At 37.6% G+C, this 7,832-nt stretch overlaps 1 pseudogene; it reads right to left on the reverse strand.

Annotated features, from left to right (window-relative positions):
- Positions 1–37: 37 nt before the first annotated feature.
- On the reverse strand, positions 38–6,531 carry LOC102194129 (interferon-induced, double-stranded RNA-activated protein kinase-like; annotated as a pseudogene).
- Between the last annotated feature and the right edge of the window lie 1,301 nt (positions 6,532–7,832).

The following is a 7,832-nucleotide window of genomic DNA, read 5'->3' on the forward strand; positions in this document are numbered from 1 at the left end:
AGATTAAAATGAACAAAACAAAAAATGGAAGAAAAAAATATGTTAAACTGTATTTCATGGGTTAAAAATGAGTGAAAACATTTAGAAAAGTTTCTAAAATTGAGCCACATGGAGTGTGCTTTTTTCATCTCTGACATTCAACATGAATCCATCAGAAGTACACATAGCATCACAGTTCCTCCTCCTCAGGACAGCAGCAGGTTAACAACAGTTACAAAGTGACGACCTACACCGGGAAACTGATTTGAATAGTTAGATTTTAAAATCATGATTTCACATTTCATTTCCAAATCCAATACAAACTTCCCTGAAATAGCCGGGATTCATGATGTGACCTCTTCCATATATTAACTTTGCACGTTAACAGTTACCCAACATAATATTACACAGTACATCAAATTATTTCATTAAGCAGATGCAACAAGACAGATTTGTAAAGGCTCCTGTGACTTTTGCAACTTTTCTCTTGTGACTATCAGACAGTTTGATTTTCCTGGCGAGATGCTTTTTGTGTGCTGAATATCTGAGTCCACTCTTCAAGCTCTGCCTTCACGGCGCTGGCATCAGGTCGGTCTTCTGGTTTCTCAGACAGCAATGAGTTAATAATTTGCTTCTGTTTAAAAACAAGAAAAAACACGGTGTATGTGTAATGTCTTGTGCAATGAAACCTCAGATAAATAATAAATATATTAAAAAAATGTATATGTTGTGTCCAGACAACTCAGCAATCAAAGAGGACCTTTTATAACTGAGTAAACCACTTAATGTAAGTTTTATCACTGTTCTGCTGATGACCATCCTGTCGAAATGTAAGCATAGTATGAATATGGTAATTTACCTCTTTGGTAAAAGTCACTGAAAACTCTTCAGGGAACCTCTGCCTTCTGACGCCAGGCCAAATCTGGTGTTAATGAAGTCATTAAAGAACAAAGAGGACGTTAGTTTATACAATAATTGTTCCAATTACACTTGTTTGAAGAATGAAAATATTTGAAACACACAAAAAAGCTGTGCCAGAAGAAACCAGCTACAGGTACCTAGTTATTGGTATATAATAACTCCATGCATATGCACAATGGTTAACATGACTGCAGTGAATCTCACCTTTGCTCTTTCAAAGTAAGTAGAAAGTTTCCAAAGGAGTTCAAAGAATATCAGCCCCAAAGCAAACATGTCCACTTTTCTGTCGTACTTCCTCTCAGTCTTCTGTGATAGACAAACAGACAAAGGACAAATGTATGTGATGTCATATTTTTCTCAATCACTGTGCTAAATGTTACAGTTATGCTTGAATTAAAAAAATCTTTTCATCTTTCAGTTTAATTGCTTAAATTTGAGGGTCAAATAAAATTCTGCGGGAAGAAAAGCTGATGATTTTACAGCTCTCACCACTAAAGAGAGGTGAGACTGAGCTTTGTTAAGTGTCACATGTAGTACTTAGGCCATTTATAAAATCCTATTTATTAACCAATGAAAAAAAAGAAGTAAACATTATTGTCAGTATAGACCATCTCACTTGTTCAGGAGCCATGTAAGATGGAGTTCCTTTGCACACTGTTCTCTCTTCATCATCATCATCACTGGTGACCAGACCAAAGTCCCCAATCTTCACTTCTCCTTCCACTCCAAACATGATGTTTGCAGGCTTTGCATTCAAAAGAAGAACATGAGGTATGTTTGAGCAAAATTATCAAAGAGGTATATTTATGTTTATTTATTTGATCATTTCTAGGGACCAAAAAATCAGCAATGATGTTGCACAATCTATTGTTTGATAGCTTCATGAATGCCCTAAAAGCAGATTTAAAAATAGTCAACAAAAGTCTGCTATGTGTCTCAGGGCGCCTAAAGACCCTTGTCATAGTAAACCAGAGGACACATTAAGGGGTCACACGCTTGAAGTACCTTCTAATTTCAGCAGAACAATTTTATTTTGTCTTGAAATTTGCTGCATTGTCTCACCTTAAGGTCTCTGTGGATGTGGTTCTTGGAGTGAATATACTCGACTCCACAAACTATTTCTTGAGCAATTCTCAGACTTTCTTCTCTTCGCTTGGAGTCTTGCACACTCTCTTTATTCTTCTCATCAATCCAGTCTCTCAGTGTGTTTTTGGCACATAACTCCATCTGAATATACAGGAACTTTGTCTTCGAGATTTCTGCAGTGCTAAAAAAGCAAGAAGTGAGAAAAAGTGACGCAATTGTTTAACATTAAAAATTGATATTAAAAGTACGTCCACAGGACTCACTCTGAAAAACCGGAACTGTCATAACTGTCATAACTGTCTCTAAGGTCCCACTCGTATTCAGTACCCTCCAGCCAAAACGTGTAATATCTAACAATGTTACGGTGGAAGAGGTCTGATAATGTTCTCACCTCTCGAAGAGATTTTCTGAAACATATCAAGAGAAGCTTCAGTAAAAAAAGTGCACAAGTACTGTACATGTAACACTGAATGCTGGAATCCTACCGCAGCATACTTAACTCTTTATAGCAGACAATCTTCACAGCATATTCTTTCTTCAACTGTTTATCTCTTACTTTGTAAACAGAACCAAAGCCCCCCTTACCAAGATGCTCCAAGAGTTCAAATTCTGAAGTAAACCTGTGGACAGCAACACTATTATTTAGTCCAAAATGTAATCAAATAAATACATTAAACACATGAAACTCTTAATGAATTATACTTCAGTTGCTGAGATGTCTGAGTGAATTTCTCCAGCTCTGCCTTCAGCTGTTTTGCTTCAGGCCGGTCTTGTGGCTTCTTACACAGCATTGACTGAATTATTTTCATCTGTAAGAAACAACAATATGACTGAGATATGTTTTCTTCAGACCACCGACTAATTTTCTAAAACTTGGGACATCTATTCATGAATCCTTTACTGTTCCTCTGCTGGGGACCATCCTTTGAAAAAGATTTTAGTATAGTTAGAGCTTTGATAATCTACCTCTTGGGGAAAGGTCTCAGAGAACTCTTTGGGGAATTTCTGGCTTCTGATGTCTTCCCAAATCTGGTATTCATGTAGTGATAAGAGGACAAAAGAGGATGTTAGTCTACAATACAAACTTTGAACTATGATATATTAAGCATTCCAAATAATAAAAGAAGGTAAGACTCACTCAGGAAAATAAAGAGATATTTCTGTTGTATTTGCTACTATAATAGCAGCTACTATAAACACAGGCCAGGCAATATGACAACATACTGGTGGCACAAATGTTTTAAATAAAACTGGACTTTGTTGTAACCTGTGTTTATGAAACTGACTCACCTTTGCTCTTTCCATGCCTGTGGAAAGCTTCCAAAGAAGTTCAAAGAATATCAGCCCCAAAGCAAACATGTCCACCTTCTGATCATAGTTTGTCCTGCTCTTCTGTGATGAAAAAGTAAAAGGTAAATTAAATTAAGCAAACAGAGTGATTACTATCAAAGCTCGTGAAACAACATTCACATGCATGAATTTTAGGGACACATTACAGAACAAACAAATACATCTCACTTGTTCGGGAGCCATGTAAGACTTGGTTCCTGTCCCCTTTGTTCTCTGCATCAGGTTTTCATCATTGGAACTAAATTTAGTGGTGACGAGACCAAAGTCCATGATCTTCACCTCTTTGTCTTTTCCAAACATAATGTGTTCAGGCTGACAATTGAAAAATTGAAATTAATTTATAGCAATTAATGTTGGAACACATCAGCAGTACATCATGGTGCAAATAAAGCTGTAGTGCTTTCACCAACTCTTATGTTTTTCTTATTTCCTCATTTGAACACAATAACACACTTTAGTTTCCAGTTAGTTCATTGATTGGTTTGGACAACTTTGTTCTATTTCCATTTAGGCTACTTATGTATTTATATTAATTCACTTCTTATTCTTTGTTTGACTTTAACCAATCTTTGTTTCTTTTACCCGTTTCTTACCTGCCATCATCCCTGGAAGTTGCCAGACAAAAGCTTGCGGCCAGGGTTTAAAGCAGTTAAATACAAAGCGGGATGATTGGACCGCACCACCACTTCCTGCTGAAGGGGGAGAATGTGTATTTTCCTTCATTTAAAAAAAGCTTTTGTATTTAATTACATATTTGAGTTTAGGGTTTAGTGTTTTTGATATTCTTCTTTGGTGTTTAGTGTACTAACAAACTAGATTTTACTGCATAGTTTTTGATGTTTATGATTGCATTATTATTATTTTTTTTGTTACCCCATGTTGTGTCATAGCGGTCTAATCAGCCATTATATATACCCCCATGTGTCATTTCCTGTTTAGGCCAGTTATGTTTTTTGGGCAGTTATTGCCTTGAGGTGACTTTTGTTGTGATTTGGCGCTATATAAATAAAATTGAATTGAATAGTTTGTTAAGTTCACAGTCATTTGCCTGAGTTTAGTTTTGTTTCTTTGACCTCTTTTATGAGCTCAACATCTATTGGATTGTAGGTATAATTTTGGGAGATAAAAAAAATTGTAAACCCTTATTTTTCTAACAATTCCTGTGACAACTGCTTTTTTCAACTCGGTGCAACACAGGTAGTGTTGTAGTGATTAAGAGGCTTACCTTAAGGTCCCTGTGGATGAGGCCTTTGGAGTGAATGTATTCCACTCCACTGACTATTTCCTGGGCGATGATCAGACTTCGTTGTCTTCTCTTTGAGTCTGGTGGAGTGTTTTCGTTCTTTTCTTCTATCCACTTTTTAAGTGTTTTGGAGTCACATAACTCCATCTCAATATAGAGGTACTGTGGAGGTAAATTACTCCTATTATTTATAAGAAGAAAAGAAAATAATAAAAAAGGTCAGCTTCATGGTCATTAAAAAAAGGTACAGCACATTTTACAGGCAGAGAAAACTTACTGGTAACAGCTGCCGGTAGAAGTCGACATGTGATCTTCATATTTGTGATCCTCTCTCCAGCAGCTGTAATATCTAACAATGTTTCTGTGATGGAGTTCTGACAGTGCTGTAACCTCTTGCAGAGCTTTTCTGATCACAGAATTAAATGAAAGATGACTGAATAAATATCTCAAATTATCTTTTATTGCATCAGTCACTGAGATGCTTGTACACTGAATACCACTACATACTTACTCAGTGCTGTGGACAATCTTTACAGCACGATACTGATCCAGCAGTATGTTCTTTGCTCTGTAAACACAACCAAACCCTCCTTTGTCGAGATGCTCTATAGAGTTGAACTCTGACAAAAATCTGCAGGCAAATACAATGTTGTTCAGGCATGAAGGAGAAAAGTGATGTCTTCCATGTAATTGTACATCAGTTAAAAGGATTTTCATACCTTGACTGGGTTGATGTTTGCCTTGTATTGTTTTCATTGCTGTCATTGTTGACAGCATCCTTAGGGAATAAAGTGAAGATATTTTTTAGATTTCAAATGTGGAAAAGTCCTAACTCAGTAAATATGAATATTACAAATGGAAGGGTCAGAGTGCCATTTATTATTATAATTTTATTTTAAAATTACATTATTATTGTTATTATTATTATTTTCATTATGTTAGAACAGACCTGGGAATTAGAAGGGTTTGATGAGTTACTTGCAGTGTTTTGTGATGATGATTCACTGTTGTCCCTAGAAAAAGATGATAGATACATTTACTGTACAGCCTGCACTGTACATGCTACTGAAAGCGTTATTATATAGTTATAATGCTGTTGTGGTGTCAGTGAGTGCCTTACTGTATAAGTGAAGCACCATCTTCAGATGCTGTTGACCTGATGGACACCTAAAACACATAGAAAACAATAAACATCATTCATTTTATGCATATTTCACCCAAAGGGAAGCATTTGATTAAAATGTCACTACTGTTTATATTTTGCATTGTCTTTAAACAATCTACCACTCTCATGTTTTTGTTTGTTGAAATCAAGGCAGCAGAACATGTTAAATATTGTGTCTCCCCCCCCAAAAAAATACAACTGGGTGGTGACACTATCCCCAGACAGTGTGAGGAGATCCCTTCGCAGGATCAATACCCACAAAGCCCCTGGTCCTGGTAACATCCCTGGAAAAGCACTGAGAGACTGCGCTGCAGATCTCACAGATGTCTTCACAGACATCTTTAATACATCACTGAGCCAGGTTGTCGTTCCTACCTTCCTCAAAGCCTCCACCATCATTCCTGTACCAAAGAAGTTGTCTTTAACGACTACCATCCTGTCGCACTCACCTCCACGAACGAACGTTTGGTTTTCTGACTGTAGTGGTTAACAAGGCCTTTGAAATCTGTCTCTGTAAAGCTAAGAACCATCTGAACTGAAGCTTCTGCTGCATTGTTTCTCTGTCAAGATAACAAAAAATGCATCAGAGAGACAATTGCCCCAGGTTGGGTTTTCATTTCTCTCAAGCAAAAACGAACATTATCTTACAGATTCTACTGAGTCCTGATGACCAAGCTTAGACAGGCTTTCCAGAGCATTTTTTGCTGCATTTTGCTTTGCTTCCTTCTTGGTCTTCCCCTCACCACTGGGGTAGGCTTTACCATCTGTGACTGGACTCGGGTTGAATCTGTAAAGACATGAGAGTTTTGTTATATACTGCTCAAATAAAGTATAGGAACAATTTGAAAACACATCAGGTCTCAAAGGGAAAAAAACATGCTGCATATTTATACTGATGTGGGCTGGGCAAGGTGTTAAGAACGAGAGGATGCCACATCATTTGATGAAAAAATAATCATCAACCTACAGAGAGCTGAATTCATAGATATGCAGAAAATTAAAGTGAAAAAACAATGCAGCACGCCAGTGAACTTGCTGAAGTTTCACTGCAGCGACTCAAAATGGAACTCAGTAGTTTGTATGGCCCCCACATGCTTTTATGCACGAACAACATCATGCTCCTAATGATACAACGGCTGGTGTCCTCTGGGCTCTCCTCTCACATGTGGACTAGGTCACCAGATCTCTGAGCTCCTGGACAGTTTGAAGCACAAACCTGGTGGTAACAGATCGACTGAAACATAATGTCCCAGAGGTGTTCTTCTGCAATTTTCAGCCTTTGGGAAGCAATATATCTAGTTGTGTGAAAAACTGAATCTTGATTGCACAAATGTTTTTTTTCTTTTGGTTGCCCTTTAGGGGTGACCACAGTAGATCGGCTGCCTCCATCTTCCCCTGTCAGAAACATCTTCTTCTATCACACCAACCCTCTGCATGTCGCCTCTCACTACATCCATGAATCTTCTCAATCGTCTTCCTGTTGTCCTCCTGCCTGTCAATTCGATCTTTAACATCTGTTGTACAATACAGTGGCTTGCAAAAGTATTCGGCCCCCTTGAACTTTCCAACTTTTTGTCACATTACAGCCACAAACATGAATCAATTTTTTGTTGTTGCTCCCAATATTCTCTTAGACAACCTCTGAGGCCGTCACAGAGCAGCTGTATTTGTGCTGACATTAGATTACACACAGGCGCACTCTATTTAGTTAGTAGCACTCATCAGGCAAAGTCTATGGGCAACTGACTGCACTCAGACCAAAGGGGGCTGAATAATTACGCACACCACACTTTTCAGTTATTTATTTGTAAAAAATGTTTGGAATCATGTATGATTTTCGTTCCACTTCTCATGTATACACCACTTTGTATTGGTCTTTCATGTGGAATTCCAATAAAATTGATTCATCATTCGAGAACTTACACGTTATCATGGTCAGGGTCTCCTTACCTCACTTCAGAGTGATGCGTGTGTGCGTATTCGTTTAGTTTACCAACATAGTTTACAGTATCCATCATAAATGTCTCAGGAAGTTGCGCAGAATTGTAAGAAGACCATGAAAAGCTCAGGATCCTTATCTCTTCTCTC

This window comes from Pundamilia nyererei, unplaced genomic scaffold (genome assembly GCF_000239375.1).
Source record: "Pundamilia nyererei isolate P.nyererei 1_Seehausen unplaced genomic scaffold, PunNye1.0 scaffold01523, whole genome shotgun sequence".
Classification (NCBI taxonomy): domain Eukaryota; kingdom Metazoa; phylum Chordata; class Actinopteri; order Cichliformes; family Cichlidae; genus Pundamilia; species Pundamilia nyererei.